At 46.8% G+C, this 21,061-nt stretch overlaps 1 long non-coding RNA gene across 1 annotated transcript in view; it reads left to right on the top strand.

The window, feature by feature from the left end:
• The first annotated feature begins 1,655 nt into the window (after positions 1 to 1,655).
• The window catches only part of LOC115323668, a 40,460-nt gene continuing 21,054 nt past the window's right edge, over positions 1,656 to 21,061 (top strand). Inside the window, exon 1 of the long non-coding RNA XR_006077744.1 lies at positions 1,656 to 1,807. This is a non-coding gene — a long non-coding RNA (uncharacterized LOC115323668). The remainder of the gene's footprint in view (positions 1,808 to 21,061) is intronic.

The raw sequence follows: 21,061 nt of genomic DNA, 5'->3' as shown, positions 1-21,061 counted from the left end.
ACAATCGAGTACGAGGAAAAGCCTGCACTTTTCGTGCCAGCACAACAGACCGCCAGGTAGAGGCGTCACCCGGGGGAATGTTTCGGGTGCAGGGGGAACGTTCCGGGCGCAGTTGGGAAATGAAAAAGGGGGGGGGGGGGGGGGGGGGGGGTTCCGGGCAGCCTTGTGTGCCGCTGCCCCTAGTGATCTAGTGATGCCACTGCCGCCAGGTTACCTTAAAAAAGAAGGAGGAGCAGCAAGGGAAAAGGTCAATATTTTGAAGGCAGCGCCTTCATGTATCTTATTGGCCGTATGGCGCACCACTACTGGGATATTACAACTATGTTCCGATACAGCAGTTGATTGTATAATATTCCATTGTTACTTGCATATATGTGTGTGTGTCATTCTAACCAGAGTGCCGGGTCGTCAGGTTATTTGTATGGTCTGGTGGTGATTTTACTGGTTGTTTTCCTTAAAGTACAGGAGGAGCTTTAAGTTCCCGGAGCTAAAGGCGGCTCTACCAAAAGACCACAGTGTAAATGTCTGGCGTACAAACATGATTGCCAGACCATCTACCAGTTAGCCTTGGCCAGAATAAATAATTACAGGGGCGAAGGGGCAGCCCCGTGTCAACTTATTTCAAGGAGGAGCGACAAGGAAGTTCCAGACAAGGGTCAGTTCATACCATGACAATTAATGTTGGGCAACAAAAGTCTAAAGATTCTCCAGCGCAGCCCTGAGATTTCTTCATGCAGTGATACTCGCTGAGATTTTGCAATAAGAAGGCGTGGTTAAATGGATCTTGCCCACCTTAATTAGATCGCAAAAATCACTTTTGCGTGCTACGTACGACAAAGGTAATTTGACACGAAGGTGCGGTGCGTTTGTTTTGCGAAAATGTTGAAGGTAAAACTTGCCTCATCAAATGTTGAAAATAAAAACAAAACTATAAATTAATAGACAATGTAAAAGAAACGCCGAACGGGAGAAAGATCGTTGTTAAATCAGGTCTTGTTAACTCGGTAATGTTTCTTCTTTTCTTCTTTTTTTTCTATGGTTAACTTTTTGATTCCGGACACCCGACTGGTGTGAAGCTCATGTGAGTGTAAGGTTTTGCCCTCTTGCAGGTTTCTCTTTCCCCATCCCTGAACAATCGCATTCGCCCTAGGTGTGCACATATTGCATCGATGAATCGGCCGTTCTCTCACGGAATGCCGAGCCACCGATCTACTGAAACAAAATGTCGTCTACCATCCACGTGATAAGTTTTTTTTAGGGGGTGAAGCTCCTTAGGATCTAGCCTTGTCCGTCCGGCGTCTGTGCTCACATCGATTGCCATCCCATCTGCCTTCTTAAAAAAATATATATATATGTTTGCGCAGTCGACAGGATTCGAACCTGTGCGGGGAGACCCCAATGGATTTCTAGTCCATCGCCTTAACCGCGGGACGACTAGGGGGCTCTGAGATGTGGTAGTAACTCAAGAGCTGGGGATGTCATGGATGAAACGTTGCATCGCTCAACGTCTATACAGGAGAGGGCGCTGCGGTCAAATGCTAAAAAAATCAGTATCATCAGCATCACCAGAGCTTAGCCCCACATCATTTAGCACGTGGAGATGCGGTCATTTGTTTTTAGTTTGCAGATTTGCGGTTTTTAAGATGTGGCGCGCGAGCAGCCGCGTGAAAACGCCTCTTCAAATTCCACACGCTGTTTGTGCGTCATCAGATACTGAAGATTGTTTGAAATGCTCTTCGTTCTTAGGAAGAGTTCTGCGCATGCGCGAGCCCTTCTCAACCGGCGGCGAGAGCCTGAATTACGATCGGTGAGTTGAAGCAGGAGTGATGGGAGTTCCATGGAAAGATGCTCTGCCTTCTTCCTCTCCCGCCTGTTCCGCAATTAATGTGTTGCCATTCTTCTTGAAATGAGCGCTTCACCGCTGCACTGTAACGTTGCTTCGCGCAGGCCCGTTTTCTCAGAATGTAGACCACACCGAAAACACGCAGCGCCCCCCACCGTCTTCTCGACGCATTACGACCGATGTACGACTTTCGTCGAACCCCATGAATAGAAGCTGTTCGTGTTGGTTTAGCGTTTTGGAATTTTAGAACGCAAACGAAGCACGTCGATAACAAAACAGGGTGCGTCGGCTTTGTTTTGTGTTCGTTCTGTTTACTTCGATCGTGTTCTGAACTCACAATGGTGAAGCGATCGCGCCGCTTCCAGGACCTACGAAACATTCGAGATGGCCCGAGTGTATGTCGGAATGGCCCCAGGATTCACCGCGCCGCGCAGTACAAGTGAGGTCATCAAGACGCTGTGTAGGAGTTTCGGATCCCGTACAAAAATGTCAGATCGGAGCGGTTCCAGTTCGGAGCCGCGCGGTTCCAAACTTGTGGACAGTTTAGACCACGCTTAGACCCGGCGGATCCGATCTGGTACCGCGCGGTCTTGAGTGTAACCAGTCGGATCCAGTGAGACGCAACGCACTGTGACCGCACGGTGGTGGGTGGATCCGATCCGTTCCCAGTGGTTCCAGTAGGGTCTCGGGCGCGCGCACATGCGTGACTGAAGGAGGAGGGGGAAAGGGGGGAGGGGGGTTGGGTCGGGGTAGGCAGGGAACTTCCGCTTTCTTCCCCGCGGTCTCTCGCAGGTCAGGCGTTAAGGCCCGTTCACACTCTTGCGACCGAGTGCGACCGAGTACGACTGAGAGAGGCGAGTTCTCTTAAAACTTGTTAAATGTTTTTAAAATGAGGGAAGACACTGGCATTGTGGCGCCATCTATGCGGTGACCCTGGAACTGCATTTCACAAGAGCAAAGGTTTTGCGGGATTTCCGAGGTCAAATGTGCGTAATACCCATAGAAAGGCTCGTTTATAACATTGACAAAAGTTTTTCGAGCCAAGAAAGAAAGGATAATGCTCGAGAAATAAAAATAAAAAAATATGCCGGACCGTCAAGTTTACACTACTTCCCAATAGATGGCGCCAGTGTGTTTTCTGGTTTAAGAAGTTGTAAGGAACCTAGGTTTAAAAGGTCGCAAGAGTGTGAACGGGCCTTTAGGTACAGGCGCATCCGCGGCAATCTTAAAGGGGTACGGAAACAAAAATTGAAATATTCAAATTTCGTTCGGAAATGAGTCAAGCATGGCGGATAACAACCGTAAATGATAATCGCGCGTTTGTATTTTGAACGATTGACCATATTTTTCGTTCCAAACGGTGCACTCGAGCAAGCGCTCGAAGAGAAGCGAACGGAGAGCGCGATGCGTCATGGGATATCCGGCGCAAACAAAAACAGAAAGAAAAGATTTCCCGCGTTCGTGGAGTAGCAAGGCAGGCGTGGTTATGAGCTTTGCCCTTGGTGGCGTTGTCAGCGTTGTGATGGTGTCATTAGAGTGTTTTAGTAGATCGTTCAGTCACTCCCGCTGTGCTATCCGCTAGCCGCTATGACCTCCGCTATATGTAGCGTAGCGGAACTACCATTTTAAGTTTTAGTAGAACGTTCGCAACCCGCTACGGATTACAACGTTACGAGAGCTAACGCAACGCCTCTAGCGGCTCTTTCGGACACTAGGGCTCGCGTAAAACAGATTTGTAAAGCAATCCTTCGCAATTGTTTTTAATAACGTCGTTATCTTAATAAAATATTAGGGAGTTTTCGTAGATCGTTTTCGCCGTCCCGCAGGGCCCACCGCAACCCGCTACCATAGCGGGAACTCCACAGTCAAGGCTATCGGCGCGCAGGCGCAGTAGCAACATCTTCGTTGCGGAACGCTTAGCGGAGGGGGCAGCGCGGTCTACGAAAACTCCCTATTGTTTTTTATTGAATAACGTGCTAATCGTTGCTTCTTTTGTAAGTAGGTGACTATTATGTTTTTGTAATTGAATACAACTGTCAGCCAAGCTGTCCAAGCCAATCCGATATGAGTCAAGTGCCAAAGCCACCGAGAAAAATCTTCAAAAATAAAGGACAACCACTGTAGCTCATCTGTTGCGTCGTTGTTCACCGAAAATGAAGCGCCACAGAAATCCCTCATATCCGCCCGCTCGCTCCGCTTCCTTAGTAGGTTTTGTCTTCACGACAAAGCGGTCGAGCAGGGGGCTGCACCTTTCGCTCACAGCACCAAAAACTGCGAAGCTTTTTCTTTTTTTTTTTCTCCTTTCCGTGGCCGTGTTTAGTATATCCGCCATGAATCACTACCTGTTGCAGTCGTGGAACGGCTTTGTCGCGGGTACTTCTCGCAGCAGCAAGGTATAATCCACCCCTTAGAACGACGATTGTGAAACGCACAGACCGAGTAGACGCGGCGTGGTGGCCATCTTGAACAGCGTCCCTCGCTGGGTCTCCCTTATCTCGCCAAGACTCGTTCTCGCGAGAGCCACGCTAGCACGCCGCGCTACGCCCCTCGCTATTTTGGCCCGCTAGCGCGCCTCCGCTAGCCTCCGCAGCTCCGCAATGTTTCCGCTAGCAGCGCGCATGCGCAGTAGCGTCCGTCGCTCTAGCGTATAGCGTAGCGGGAGAGCCAAAACTCTCTAATAGCGTCAGCGCGTTACAACCGAGCCGCTCGAAGTGCCCGTGGGGTGACGAGCGTGTGGCTGGCCCAAGGAGCAGGTAGCTTCCACAACACTGCCAGCTTAGGGCTGAACGAGGTGGGGAAAGCAACTTTTGTTCGAGTTTTGAGCGACGTGCTAATCTTCTAGGGGGAGAATGGCTATGTCCGGTTGCACGAACGAGGGTCCGAGAAAGAGGGGAGTCCTTCCTTTCCGTCTTCTTGAACCGTTTGGTACAATGCGCGACTTGTGAGTTGAGGAGGAAAGCTAAGAAGGAAAATGTTGAAATACCAAAGGGCCGCGCTGCTCCGAAGGAAACTGCTACGTCACGACTACGTAGCAGTTTCCACAACGTTGCTAGACTACCTCCCAAATAGGCTCCGCATGCATCCACCAGGTGCACATTGAAGACCGTTTATTTAGCTTTAAAATTAGTTTTCTTGTGCTTTTCAACGGAAGACTGGTGTTTTTGAGGTTAGGGTGCAACATGCAACACATTAAAGCCAGAAAATGAGCGCTGAAATTTCGTTTCCCTACCCCTTTAAAGGGCAACTCCGCTTCTTTTCCAGTAGTACAAAACTATACAGTTCTCTTTGTTATCATCTACAAAACCCCCATGGCAAATATTACGACGGAATTCCGCCTAGAAGTTCATTAAAATTGCTGTCAAAGTTTGACAAGCACGAATCCGCTGGTTTTGGATGAAACGTGCGGGCCAGACAACACTGCCCGGTTGCATTTCCGCTCTCTCCAAATTCCTTCTCCCGGCACGTCCGCGACGTCATCAAACATGTACAGCTTCTTTTTTTTTTTTTTTTTTCCGGGGAGAGCACGGGTGGCGCCAGCGCCGTGAAAGACGTGAGTGACGCGCTCGGCCGGCCCGGCGCCCGACTATTGATACTACTGATAAGCCGATCGCCTCGTTGAGCGCCGGCTTGTGTTACATCCCATACTTTTGAACACCAAGTAAAAGGAGGAGAGGGAAGCTGCTTTTGTAAGAATTTCGAGTGACAGGTTAATCTTCTATAATCTTCTGGGAGGAGAATAGCGACGCCTGTGCTAATCCAGGAGGCACAAAGGAGGATCCTGATAAGAGGGGAGCTCCTTTTTCCCCTTGTATATCACGTGGGTGTACATGCTTAGTGATGCCGAATATACAATGTTGTCCGGCTTTGCCACCGTTTCGGTGTCGGTTTGTAATCATGGCTAGAGTAAAATTACACGAAAAATATTTTATTTTTCGCGAAACGAAGGATTGGGGATTGTTTTTGAGTGCTTCAAAAAGCAAAATCGGCCACTATCTCAAAATTTTTGAAATTAAGCGGAGTTGCCCTTTAAAGGGGTAGGGAAACGAAATTCCAGAGCTCATTTTCTAGCTTGAATGTGTTCCGTGTTGCACCCTAACCCCAAAAATACCAGTCTTCCGTTGAAAGGCACAAGAAAACTAATTTTAAAGCTAAATAAACGATCTTTCAGTGTGCACCTGGTGGATGCAAGCGGAGCCTATTTGGGAGGTAGTGTAACAACGTTGTGGAATCTGCTACGTAGTCGTGACGTAGCAGATTCCTTCGGAGCAGCGCCGCTCTTTGGCATTTCAATTTTCAACATTTTCCCTTTTAGCTTTCCTCCTCAACTCACAAGTCGCGCATTGTACCAAACGGTCCAAGAAGACGGAAAGGAAGGACTCCCCTCTTTCTCGGACCCTCGTTCGTGCAACCGGACACACCACTCTCCCCCTAGAAGATTAGCCCGTCGCTCAAAACTCGAACAAAAGTTGCTTTCCCCACCCCGTTCAGCAGTGTTGTTTAAGCTACGTGCTCCTTGGGCCAGCCACACGCTCGTCACCCCACGGGTACTTCGAACGGCTCGGTTGTATGACAACGCCACCAAGTGCAAAGCTCATAATTACGCTAAGTGCTAAGTGGCCTAAATATGGCATAAGCTTGCAGTCAGAAGAAGAGTGAAGGTCGATAACTTGAATGCAGAAATTCTTACGCACAGTACCCTCCGCCGCGATACGAAAAAAAGAAAGGCAGTAGGACAGATAGAGTAAAGAGAGCCCGTAAGAAAAGGCACGAGGTCGGACCTACCTCTGAGGTATGGCGACACCAGTTTACGCATGTATAGATGATAAATTTAGCCGATCAAAGACAGATTTCGACTATGGAGTACTTAGGTGTTCACCTCACAGTAGAGTTATCTTGGAAATTACATATTGAGACAATATTACGAAAGGCTAATCAAACCCTGGGATTCCTGAGAAGAAACTTGTTTTTATCTGACACAAAAACAAGATTAATGGCATATACATCCCTTGTAAGAAGCAAAATAGAATATGCGTCAGTTATTTAGAATCGCCACCAAGCCTATCTAGTTAATGAATTAGAGTCTCTCCAAAATAAAGCAGCCCGGTTTATAACATGCAATTATTCAACCACCTGTAGTATAACACGTATAAAAGAGTCCTTAAATTTAGCATTTCTCGAGAACAAAAGGCGAATCGCCCGTTTTTCTTTATTTCATAAAATATATCACTATTCTACACCTTTCTGTCAAACACACATTGTTCCAGCTAACCGTATCTTTCCACGGCTAGACCACCCCAACAAAGTAACCCCCCATTTTGGCACGCAATAACCTATACAAATATTCTCCGGACTTTTAACCTTGCCGTTTCTGAATGGAATGCCTTACCGTATGATATCGCAGTGACACAGGACTATCAGGCTTTTTTTAAATTTCCTGATTCCTATTCATTTCAAGAAAAAAAAAAAACATAATCATGTTTGCCCCTCGTCGCAGATAAGCCATAGTTCTGCAGTGTGTCGTTGGTCCTCTTTTTGTATTTGCATAATGTTACGATTGAAGTGCAGCAATTGAACTCTGTGATCATATGCACTGCTTTTTTGTGTGCCGCGGCTTTCTTTTTTTTTTTCCTGTTTTCTGTGTATCACCACTGTCAACGTGTTCTTTTTGTATGAATTCCCCCCTATGTAATGCCCAAAAGGGCCCTTAGGGTAAATGAATAAATAAATAAATAATGCGTGCACCACGCACGAACGCACGCCTGTACGATACCTCTCCAGACTGAAACGGGCAAGGGCGGGGGTCCAGCTCAAAATTTTCACTCGGTGTTCGCGACCCCAGCAAAACGAACGACACCTAGCGGGACAACACAGAAATTACCGGAAGAGGTCCTTTCGTGATTTCCGCTCGTCTCTTCTGGCTTTCGTGATTGCAGCTCGTCGGCGGCTGGTGCGATAGACACCGAAGTAAAGCGAGGGAAGTTGCGTTGGTTGTGTCCATGTCAACGAAAACGGAAGCAATAACAGAGCCGCAGAAAGAAAAAAAAAAAAAAAAAAAAAACAAATCCGGGAATGATAATGGCCTAAGGAATCAGGCGCACTTTGCACTGCTTCTCATTTTGTGTAGGGCGAAGAACTTCCCCGGTAACTTTGTCGTTACTGTCATATCAGAGTGTTGCTTAGGTCGCTCGGAACGTAACCTATACGAACCGCATGAACCTGACATTATGCGTTCATCAACGTTCATCAGCGCGGTAGAAGGACAGAAGGACAATAGACAGCGCGGTAGAAGAACAGAAGGAGGGTGCACAGTAAACCATCGGATGTTGTCTTGAAGGAATTGAATAGAAGGATGGATTTCAAATAGGTGGTATTGACCTAAGTGGAGTGATATTAGCAAATAAATTTAATCAATATTTTGTTGAACTTGTACAAAGTATACATTGTGAGGAAAGTTCTAAACATAAAAAAATGTCGCGGTGGCTCAGCTGTAGATGAGCAATTTAGTCAGTGCGACACAGCCGCTAGCCCGGCTGTATCGCACCTATGTCCGTTTTACCAATATTTTATAAATGTGTAGAGATAATCATACAAAAAAAGATTTTACAGTTTCTGTAATTGTTTTTTTTTTTTAATTATTACGGTTACTTTGTACGCATTTAGAAAAAGGTCGTTCGGCGGAACTTACATCGCTTTAAATAATATTGCAGATCAATTGATAACATTTAGAATATTTATAGATTTTTCCAAGGCTTTTGCCCGCCTTAATCACGATACGTTAATTCACAAGCTATACATTTTTGGTTGTTCGCGGTTTAGCCCTAAATATGAAGAAAAGTTATCCTAAAAACTGTTATCAGTGGGTAGAAATTAATAATAAACTATCAGATCTCAGGCCACTCACATCTGGTTTACCGCAAGGTAGTGTACTGCGGCCACTACTTTTTAACTTCTACATCACTTTAAATAATATTGCAGATCAATTGATAACACTTAGAATATAAATTTTTCTAAAGCTTTTGACCGCTTTAATCACGGCACGTTAATTCACAAGCTATACATTTTGGGGGTTCGTGGTTTAGCACTAAATTTGAAAAAAAAGTTACCCTAACTGTTATCAGTGGGTAGAACTTAATAATAAGCTATCAGATCTCAGGCCACTCACATCTGGTTTACCGCAAGGTAGTATACTGGGGCCACTACTTTTTAACTTCTATATAATCGGCATTGTAAATATTGATTATAACGTAAATTATATTGTATATGCAAAAAAAAGGTGTATTTTTTTTCAGGCAGTGATGCAGATCAATGCTTAGGGAACACCACATCGTGTTCGGAGCTAACCTCGAACAAGGAGTAGCTATAGTCAGTTACAGGTTAAGAAGGTAGCGGCAAATGCCCCTCAAAGGGAATCAGATATCCCTCCGCCACCTCCGCATCCAATTAGCCCCGAGAAGTTCGCGTGGCGCCCCCTTACGGCGAACCGGGGTGACGTCACGGCGAGGAGAGAATTTTTCCCCGACTCGCCCCGCTCGGCCTGTGGAGGCTGTGACGACGCTAGCTGTCGGCGCGCTCGTTTCTATTTAATTTTTTTTTTGGCGTGTTTTTCGTAGGAAGTGTAAATTTTTATATGTGCCTTTGTTGAGGTATGGCCTGTAGCTACAGGTGAAACTTCAACCAACATTTTAAGCATGCTTGACAGGGCAGGCAACGCATGAATCGCAGCTGGTATATGAAAATAAAGAAATATGGTCACAATTGCAGGAGCATCATTATAGATGTACATCTCGCACAATAAATGCTGTTGATGGTCTGAATGAATTGGCAGGTTATGTATACTATTTTTTTTTTTTTTTTTGTATCTCTGCTTCTAAACCAGATCGCCGAAGCAGAAAAGCTGCATGCTGCTCGAGCAACATGCTAAATACAGTCTGGGCCATGGGGAGAGAATTACAAGTAAGACAGCCCAAGTGCAGGAGCAAAGTAAAACAAACAAGGAACATTTATTATATAAATTGCTCGTATTTAACCTTTGCTGGATTCGGATAGTATTTCAATGGACTACACGGGTGGTATTTGTGGACTTGTTTATATCAACCCTCAAGAAATGTATAACAAACGTAAGCCAAGATGTCTAGCTCGTTATTAGTCCCTTAAGCCCTAAAATTGAGACTTTACTTAAATCGAACTGCCCTGAAGCTAAAATACCAGAAGCTTTTCTCACGCAGACTGTCGGCCTTCACAGGTTCCACATTTTCTGCTACTAGTGCTGCATCTACCGCTAAAGAGACGTTCGAATGCTTGCTTTTAATTCTGTTTTCCTCTTTTGTCAGAGAGTCCAGCTGTAGGGAGTTTGGAGGCTGAGGAAGCTTTTGGGGACCTGCAGCAGTCTCTTTTAATTGGAAATGACAATTCAGACTAAACGGTGTATTTTTTTTAATACCCAAGGCTGGAATAAAGAACGAGGAAAAAATATAAACATTCCAAATTACGGCACCATTGCTGTGCATATTTTGGGCAGTTCAATACATATCATACAGGCAACTAGGGGCAATTCGGCCGTTTTTGCTGCTACCATAAAAAAACTAATTTTCAGTAATGTTGCGTCTTCTAAGAAATATGCCTGCATACATGTATAAACTATATAATTAATTCACGAAGAAGCTACATTTACGTAAAACAGCCCTGTTCCACAAGCACTTCAAAGATCATCAGACGCAGGGTCTTTAAAACGTCTGCGAACCAGCGCATGCAGGGTGGAAGCGCAGAGTCGGGGTCGCGAGCTAATTTGCCGACCACCCAAAGGCTCTTGATATAAATGCCACTCCAAATGCCTTGAAGCGGGATGTAATATCGTCTTAAATCATGAACAGGCAAGGAACAGAATTGCAGCGTCTGAAACACTTGCGCCACCGCTTCACCGACCTTTCGCAAGATTGCCTTGTGTCGTGTGGACGGACGGGGAGGTTCATCGGCGGAATTGCCTCCTCCGATAGTTTCGGGATTTGTAACCCAATTTTAAAGGTAAAAAGGGCAAGCAGGCTTATTAAATGTACGAAAGCACGTCAATATCGGCCTAACTCAACGTCTTGTACACCGGGTACACGAAGTCCAGCTCCTCGAAGAGCTTCCGGGACACAACGCCAAACCGGGAAACCGGTGCTGGGAAGCGAGCCGATGCGAGGTCGCGGAGCGGAGTACTCCCCCTGACGTCACGGTACACCTCACCCAATCAGGGCGCTGCGACCGCAGCGACGCTTGTGTTCGCTCTCGGGGCTAATAGCGTCCCACCGTTTCCGTGACGTCGCGGCCAACGCGCGAGGAAGGGCTTGCCTTTCTGTACATATTTGCTTTATCTTTCGACTTTTACTTAGCATTGTGGAAGGCACGAGAGGGAGATTAGAGTTCTCCCCCACCGACGGAAACAAATACGACTTTCGGGGATTAGCTTCCCCCCCGATGGATACAAAGGCTGCTTTCAGGGGCTCGGTTCCCTCTCTGATAAATACAAAGGTCGCTTTCTTAAAAAGTGGGATCGGAGACAAGTTGGAATCCATTGAAGCGGAACAAGGAGTGTTTCCAGTGAACTCTTCTTTCGACTGCGGAGAGATTTGAAACGGGCGCATCACGCTTGTGGGTGGAGCTTCTCCTACCTTCTTGACTTGTAACCGACTATAGTTCCGCGCCGCCGCGGAGGGCGCTGAGATTTCATCATCATCATTTCTTAAACCTTGAAGGCCCTTATGAACATTACAAAAGGTGGGGGTACCTGCTGAAAAAAACATTATATAAAGGAGCAAACAAAAAGTGCGTTACATGCTGGAGAACATTGTTATATAAAGCAACAATAACAGGAAAAAATTAACACTCAATACATCCTTAAGAAAAAACAGCTGATTAAACAGAAAAACACACAAATAAAACATTTCGATAAACACGGATTGACTTTGCTATTAGTGCAAATGCAGATGGTCAGTTGGGATATGAATGTGTTATGACCTGCCTGGGCGTCACGATACTGTTAGGCAGGCTATTCCAGTCTTTTATTGTTAACGGCAAGGTGGAGTTAAGAAACGAAACTGACGAGGCGAAAATTGGACGAACTTTACAGACGTTATCAATGCAAATAATTATGCGAGTGGCTGGGAACAATAGTGAAGTTTTGATGTCAGGGTTATGATAGTAAATCTTATGAAAAAGAGACAGGCGTGATCATTTTCTTCTAGATGAGAGCAGATCAATTGGGTAGCTTTCATTCGTAAAGGAGTGATGCTGGTGTCTCGTGAGTAATCTGAAAAAATGAATCGATTGCGCAATTCTGAAGTGCCTCTATGTTTGCTATCAATGAATATTTCCAAGGGGACCAGATTGATGACGCGTACTCAAGTTGCGATCTTACGAGTGTAGTGTAGTCTAGTTGTTTCACTGATGATGGTGCTAGTTTTAGACTCCGTCGAAGATAGCCAAGAGAGCGGTTAGCATTAGACAGGACGTGTGTTATTTTCGTGTTCTATGAGAGATCGTCAGATAAGTGAACGCCAAGATATTTGTAAGATGGACACTTTGTAATTACCTGGCTGCACATTGTGACAGTAAAAGAAAGAGGACTACTAGCACGCTTGAAGAAATCGAGATTTGTTTTAGAAAAGTTAATTGCCATTTTCCACTGTTTACACCAGTCGGCTATTTGGTTGAGGTAAGCTTGTAGGGTTATGTTATCATTCAGGTTAGATACAGATAGGTAAATTACGCAGTCATCAGCAAAAAGTCGAATACAGGATGTTATATCAGGTAGGTCATTTACAAATGTTAAAAAATGCAGAGGTCCGAGAGCACTGCCCTGGGGGACTCCGGACGATACAGGAGAACAAGATGACGACTGGTTGTTAACCACAGTATGCTGAGTACGATTGGTTAAAAATTGTCCTATCAATGATGCCACGAGTGGATGAATGTGAAGTTGATTTAGCTTGAGCATGAGGAAACTATGGGATATCTTATTGAATGCTTTAGAAAAACTAATATATATGGCGTCTGTGTGTATGTTATTATCAATGTTACTGTGTATTTCATAAACAAGTTGTACTAGTTGTGTTTCGCAAGAATATGATTGTCTGAACCCGTGCTGGTTTGAAAAAAGGATGAGGTTATCTTCTAAATGCTTTATGACATTTGAATATATTATGTGCTCAAGTAGCTTGCACGGGGCACTGGTTGGAGATATAGGACGATAATTTGATGTTAAAGGGGCGGTGCAACGATTTTCGGACTTCGGTCAAAGATTTCCGGAAGTTGCCCCCTGACATTTCTGAAGTAAAGAACAGAAAACCGATTTTGCCTGCGTGTCCTAGTTGTTGCGTAAAAAAAAGATAAAGATTGGCATTTCGGGCACCCCTCAACTCACTCCCAGTCTTCAGGGTCACACCTGGTCGCACTCTCAGTGACGTCATTCGGAGTGCCGTGTAGCTTCTCGTGTGCTATCTCGGAGGACGTTTCCCCTCCCTCTCTCTGCGTACATTAGCGGGCGCTATGCTGCAGCTTAGAGCCGAGCCAGGTCACATAATCTTTCCACCGTAGTTCCTTCGGCGGCCACGTGGGACTGCAGGTGGGGGAAAAAGCTCGACGTTTGCTTTGCGATTATGCAGAGGAATCGCGACATTTTTAATGAAGGAAGTGTTTTCTCTATCCTCTGGGACACGATAAACAACGTAAAAGTGACGAGATGCAAATTCTTTTAATCATAAAATCGTTGCACCGCCCCTTTAAAGTTCGATCCCTCCTCGGCGGCCGTGGTGTCGGCGGCGCAGCGTGCTCACCTTTTTTGCGGTGTAGTGGTGTGGTGGTGGTGTGCGGCCAGTGACTGGCCTCGTGTTTTGCTTTGGTGCTGTGTCGATCACAGGTGCCACCATCAGTGGCGTCGGAACTATTTTTCCCCTGGGGGAGCAAAAAAAAAAAAAAAAAACTACCATAAACATCATCATTATCATCATTTACTTTCTTTGAGGGCTCATGCAGGCACCATACAGGGGTCGTGCATATGATTACATGAATAAATAAACACAGTTAACACACCGTCATAAGACCATGATATAAACACGCTACAAGTGAGCGCACTAACTGTGACAGATAATAAGTAGAACCAAAAATGTATCCTTTGTGTGACGTTTTCTCAAGTTTTTGTTACCGATATTCTATTTGACCACACTGACTGTTTATGTACATGCATTTTTTGGCACGATGACGTTTCTCCTGTGTTCATAAGTGATTAACGTAATTATGGAGAAACCAAATACCAGAGAGGAGTCTGTAATTAGAAAGAATAGGGCAATAAATGCGATATATGAAAAATACATGCGTATTGATGGCGCAAATTAACTCTAAATCAAAGCAGTCCCAGTTGCTTAGAAAACCTAGGAAGGAATTTCAGGAAGAACTATTGGTCGAGTTAAACGTAACAGAGGTAACATTGAGAAATCTATAAATCGATGACACGGCAGCCCTGTCGCTGAGGCAGCCTTGGAAGCGACACCAAAGTTATAAAAGCTACACACGTACACACAAGCCAGCCTACGGGTCCCGGTATATATGTAGATAGAAAAAAGGAAGGTTGGTCAGCAGTACCACAGATTTTCACTAATCACGTAATATGAACTCCAGACATACAATAGGATATCATGAAACATAAAAAACAAGATTCCGCGTGAGATACCGTCAGCTGGAAGGAACGAACAAGCAAATGTTGTAAACGTGCTCCAGGAAAAATTACAACATGCGCATATTTGTATCGTAGACCTAAAGTAACATTGCAATAGTTATGTGCCTTTACATTGTCAGCGAGAAAATGATGTCACGAACTCAACTCTCCTACGTCACGCCGCGGTGGTGGCGCTCCGGATGCACTTCCGGTCTGGGGCGGTGGGCAGAAGTCGCCGTGCCAGACATGCATTCCTGTGTTCCTTTGGAAGAAACGAAACAAAAAACCTGCCTTCTCGTCAAAATGCTGCGATGGGGGCTGTACCAAGAGAGTCTGGAAAGGTTTGAAGATCAGTTTTCATATGTTTCTGGACGAACGTGGATAGTAGCCGTGACAAGGGCACACCAGACGCTGTCGAACTACGATTGCGTGTGCGGGCAACACTTTGTGGTCGCCAGATGTATTTGCTTTGTTCCAACATGAACGAGAGAAAACCCCCAAGTTGTCCGGATCACCCACGGGTTCAGTGCCTCTTCAAATTCACACGGCCTCCTGATCGGTCAAACTTTAGTCTGCTCTTTCAAACTTGTCTGCTTTTTGTCGTCTGCTCGTTCAAACAAAAGCGGCCCTTAGATTAAACTTTGACCCGGTGATTGCAATAAGAAGTAATTGCAGGCCTCAAAAGACTTAAGTAGGCTCGGTGTAAACAGTAGATACAAGATGTTGATCATTGGTACCGGTGGCCATCACCGACTTGTTACGCTTGGTCTGTTCCCGCTTCCGATTTTCAGTATCGGCGTCGATCATCGCCGCTACCTTCTACACTTTTGCAGCGCGAGTGACGTCGCGACCGAAAATAGCTAGAAGAATCTTGTCATGGTTTTGGCGTCCATTCTGCGGCGTTCATGCGAATGAATCGCCGCACGTCAAATTATTTACTGAAAGTTTAGCGGCGTAACGAGCCTTGATAATTTCGCTCAGGCGATTAAAGTGGTAAGGCATTGCGATGAGGACGTAGAATCGACAATTCCAACGCGAAAAATAGTAGGCAGACTCACACAGACGCCGACAACGTGACATTCGAATGGTTTGTTGACGCGGGACGCGGTGCTTCTTCCTGTACTCCATTGCGCATGCGTTCGAACTGTCGTCTGCTCTTTCAAATTTGGCTGCTTTTTATCGTCAGCTCGTTCAAACGACAGCGGCCCGTAAATCAAACGTTGACCCGGTAATTGCAATAAGAACTAAGTGCAGGCCTCAAAACACTTTTGAAGGTTGGTTGGGGTAAGTACGCTAAGTGTAAACAAATACAAGAAGATGTTGATCATTGTTACCAGTGGCCATCACCGACTTGTAATGCCCAATTCTACTTGCGGTTTTCAATATCGACGTCCACCATCTCAGCTACGGTCCACGCTTTTGCAGTCCGAGCGACGTCGCGACTGAAAATAGCGAGCAGAATCTAATCGTGGGAGTCAGGCTTTAGCGCCCATTCTGCGGCGTCCACGTGAAATGAATCGCCGCACGTCACATTATTCAGGCAAAGTTTTGCCTCGTTAGTTTTGCTGTAGCCGCTCAAGTAGTCAGACATTGTTAGGAGGACGTAGAATCAACAATTCCAACGCGAAAAAGAGCACGGGGACTCCCACCGACGCCGACAACAACGCAATTCAATGGTTTGTTTATGGGCGACAGCGGGCTTCTTGCCCACCATCCACCGCGCATGCGCGGCGCCGGTGGCGTCCGCTAGGGGCGCTCCGGTTTGTTTGTAAACATGAGTTGGTGTATAAACATAATTTACATATCTTGTGCATACTTTATAAACAAAGAAAAATAAACGAAAAATATTGGCCGTAAGAACGAACAGAAGCGTCGCTACAGTTTCCACCGTGACGTCATGGGGAGAACAGAGATTTTTCTCGTGGGATTATGATCGCACGAATCAAAATACAATCACGCTATCGAAAAATAAAGCAAAAAGGATCTTCCGAGTTATCAGCAGCCGATACCCAACTGTTGGCAAGTTGACTCGGCTGAAATATTGTCTCGACTCACTCTGGCAGGCCGCTAAAAGGAGCCACTGAAACTTGTAATTACAATAACTTGTAATAAATATAGAGTTTAAATATACCCTCGTGAGTGATTTTAGAACTGGTCAAAAGTCGCACAAACACACTTAGGTATTTTTACATTTCACAGTCATGCTGTGCCAAACGTGGACTTCCTTTCCGCGGTTCGTGCGACAAAGGTTTGAGTTACGGAATCTAAGCTCAAAGTGGCCGTCAGCGCGCCGTGCACGTGCAATAAGAGTAGATGAGTCAACCTTTCCTGTGACATTGTGCTTCGAAAGCAAGTTTTCATACGTCGCAGGGCACTGAAGGATCGTTCGGATGATGCCGACGACACGGGGACCGTGAGAACGAGAAGCACAAGTTCGAAAACTTCCTAAAAAATTAGTTTCACGTTTGGAGCTTGATCTTTCAACAATGCATGAACATCTTGGATGGTGTCGCACTTGCTGCTTCCAAGTGACGGCAGCATTATCAATTGCGCAGCAAGCCGGGAGACGTCGAAATCAGAAGTGTGGAGCCCCAGTTCCTCTTCCAAGACTGCGGCAGAGGGAGGCTTCCTTTTGGCGGCATCAGTCACAATTCCTTCTAGACGAACAAGCTCGTCGAGTCCAGGCTGCGTGAATCTCCCTTGAATTTCCGCCGTCAGAGTATCGACCAGCTAAAAAAAAAAAAAAAAAAAACCTTTCTCAGAGCATCGTGGCGAACTTTCGAGGAGGCCGAGGGCTCGTCAAGCCGTTTAAACACGGCTTTTTTTCTCGGCCTCCGCCATTTTTGGAAATGGAAAATAAAGTATTATTATTATTATTATTATTATTATCTTGTGCTTGGGGACTCTAGTTCTTATAAAATTACAGTAATGATTGCTATTGTGGTGTAAAAAGCTGACGTTGTGACCAGTACTACTGTTTTGCATCCAGAAATTGTCGGGAAAATCAAGAAAATCGCTAATAATATAAATACTTATATCAAAAAATAAAACTGAGGGCTTACCAGTAGGGGTGTCGAGAACGCTGAGACTACTGCTCGTGGATCGTTGCAAAACGAGGAGCCTGTTGACCACGAGGGCTTTGCTCGAAAACTTTGAAAAATTGAGGCCATATGAAGGCGAGAGTTCAGCTGGGGCAGGGGATTGAACAGTTGAAAAAGACTCCAGAAATATTGGAGACAAGCGAAGCTCTATATGTTTACTTCTCCACAGTCGCATCATGTACAGAGAGGACAGACTCTACAGCAGCAGTATGCTGTTTATAAAGGATTGTGGCAGTAGCATTTTAATTTTTCCTCTACTCCGCCCCATCTCCCTCCACCGCACTAGCCAACAAAAGGACGTCGCTACTGGCGGTATACGCAGACATCGGCCCCGTCTAAGCCAAACAAGGCTGCCTGACCTTGTCAGGGTCCTTAAAAGTAATCCCCCGTCGCACAGACCTTTCCGCTTATCCCCAAGCTTCCGAAGAATCATCTACCGGCCAAAGGAAAGCGAGTCGCCTTCTTCCTGCTTCCTATAGTCTCAGATCTTCCATTCGCCGACACCGCGGCACTGGACCTTTTTGAAGTAGTTAAATGTCCCCACTTCCAGGAGAGAGGGGGTTGGCAGGTCGAGAGATGCTTCCGGCTAGTTCAGAAAGTCACTCACAGGAATAGTGCGGCTAACGCTAGAAGCCGCCAAGGGCCCTAGACTGGCTTCCGAAAACTCTTTGGAGGCGAAACAAACAGAAGACGCGGTCTTCACAAATTATATTGGGGCTTCCCCCAGGCATTGAGATTTTTGAAGCTTCTGAAGGTCGCGCAAGTTGTGGCAGGCGGCCAGGTCGAGTGGTGTCTATTTTTTTTTATTTATATACAGTCTGAAGGTCATTCACGGGAATAGTTAGTTTAAAACGGTGAGGTCATTCACCGACAATCGCAAGCTCTCCAGGGACCCAACTGCCCCCCCCCCCCCCCCCCCCCTCCCTCCCCACTCAGCGAATCGGAAGGGCATTTTAAGTTAATCCAAGCTCCCGAAGACTTCTTTTGACAGTGAAACGGCTTCCAGCTTTTTGAAGACCCCGAAGGCCGCGTACTTGCGACGGGAGGCCAGCTTGACGAATTCTTCCTACGAGGGTCATTTACAACAATTTATCTGCTGAAGACGGCGAACTAGGGTGCCTTCATGTGCGCTTCGCATAGGGTGATGCCAACTGCCTGTTTCTTTTTCCCACACCCTCGTCCACCGCCATTTTGTTCCTCTCATTGTTTCCCCGTGCGCCGGAAAGTGGCCTTTGTGTCCATCGGTAATCCTAGGGTGCCTACATGTTTCCGCCGCTCCGCTGTTTAGGGTGGCGACAACGTTTGTGATACCTGTTGCCGACAAATCAGTGTTGCCTACCTCGTTACCATGGCAGCCTCCGCTGTTTCGTCGACCATTTTGTCACACTCGCCAGTCGTGCGCTGGCGCTACTCCGCTAATCCTCGTTAGGGCTAGGGAGCGCCCACCGCTCTCGTTCCGACGGCGAGGTTTCGGCGTGCGATGCCGGTCTGTTGCGTTCCATTTTGTCGAGGGGACTCACGTTTCGATAAACGCAACGCATACTTAAGGCTTGCAACTTCAAAGTATGAAACACCCGAATAAAGAGAGCGACAGCCACGAAGACCGCCATCCCGCTGAGCGTCCGACACCTCTGAACGGAAACGGAAGTGGCCTCACAGTGTTGCCGGTGTGTCGAAACTACGAAAACTCAACGTTGTGTACGTTTAGCCAAATAAGAAGTGGGTCAAAATGGCGGTGGGAGAGGATCTGGGAAAGGGTAACAAGAAGTTGGCGCCACCCTAAAGCGGAGCGGAAACATGTAGGCACCCTAGGTAATCCCATCCGAGGGGGAAAATGCTAATCCTCCCTCCGTGGGTTCCACAACGCTGCTTTGAACTTCTGAGATAAGGTGCTTGTTTCCGGGAGGGTTATAAGCCCCACGGATTATCGCCGAGGAACAAAATGGCTGCCGGTTTGTCGGCGAGTGGTATTACAAAGGATGGCATCACCCTAGCAAAGCGCACATGAAGGCTCCCTACGGCGAACGTCAAAATCGCCATTTTTCCAGGGTCTTTTTCTCCACGGCCAGGTTTACGCTGGGGGCTTATCCTTCGGGCTAGGCGATAGTTCGAAAATCTGACTGAACGAAAACGGAGAGGCAGCCGCAAAACAGCAGGCGCCAAATGCTTTGTAAAAACCCAAATCAAAAAGCGCAAAAAAAAAAAAAAACTTTGACCGAGGTAGATTGGGGGAGCCGTGCTACCTCATTTGTAAATAAGGGGGAGCCGTCGCTTCCCCTGCACCCCCTGTTCCGGCGCCCCTGGCCACCATCTTGCACGAAGGTGAGCCTTAACCCGAAGAAGAAGGAAGAGGACACAGATTTACGGACTCTGGCGACTTGGTGGCGGCGTGGAGGCGGTGAGGTATAGACCTTTTTCGCAAGGGCGCCGCCATCTTGAATTGTGGTCACTTCCAGTATGGGCGAAAACATTGCTTTGTTGTCGCCACGCCAATAGAAGGCATTTAGGACATAAACGTAACCGTCAAACCATTCTCGTTTCGCCTCCTCTCTATTTTTTTACTATTTGCAGGTTGAAACGTTCTGATATTTTTTCGTCGCCCATACCGGAAATGACTACTTGGCGGTCGGGGGCGAGAGTAAGCGGAAAAGGTCTACAACAGGAAGCGGTGAGCAAGGAGATGTGGGACCACCGCTGGGAGAAACAACCGGAGCGATCGGTTTGGGATGGATCCCCTACTTGGGCGCCATCTATCCCCATGCGAGTGAAGCGCTCGGTGCGCCGAACATAATGTGGCCACCGCGTCGGACAGAGAGTCATCGCCTAAATCTGTTTCTTCCACGGCGGGTACAACAAGAAGCGGTGAGCGAGGGAGTGCAGGAACACCGCTGGGAGAAACAACCCGAGCGGTCGGTTTGGGTGGGATCCCATACTTCGGCGTCATCTATCCCCGTGCGAGTGAAGCGCTCGGTGCGCCGAACATAATGTGGCCACCGCGTCGGACAGAGAGTCATCACCTAAATCTATTTCTTCCACCGCGGGTACAACAGGAAGCGGTGAGCGAGGAAGTGCGGGAACACCGCTGGGAGAAACAACCGGAGCGGTCGGTTTGGGAGGGATCCCATAGTTCGGCGTCAGCCATCCCGGTGCGAGTGAAGCGCTGGGTGCGCCGAACATAATGTGGCCACCGCGTCGGACAGAGAGTCATCACCCGAATTATGTTTCTTCCACAGCGGGTACAACAAGAAGCGGTGAGCGAGGGAGTGCGGGAACACCGCTGGGAGAAACAACCGGAGCGGTCGGTTTGGGAGGGATCCCATACTTCGGCGTCATCTATCCCCGTGCGAGTGAAGCGCTCGGTGTGCCGAACATAATGTGGCCACCGCGTCGGACAGAGAGTCATCACCTAAATCTATTTCTTCCACC

Source organism: Ixodes scapularis, unplaced genomic scaffold, assembly GCF_016920785.2.
Source record: "Ixodes scapularis isolate PalLabHiFi unplaced genomic scaffold, ASM1692078v2 PGA_scaffold1__304_contigs__length_218370807, whole genome shotgun sequence".
Lineage (NCBI taxonomy): Eukaryota > Metazoa > Arthropoda > Arachnida > Ixodida > Ixodidae > Ixodes > Ixodes scapularis.
Note: the sequence above shows the minus strand (reverse complement) of the source record. Positions and strands in the feature narration are given on the sequence as shown.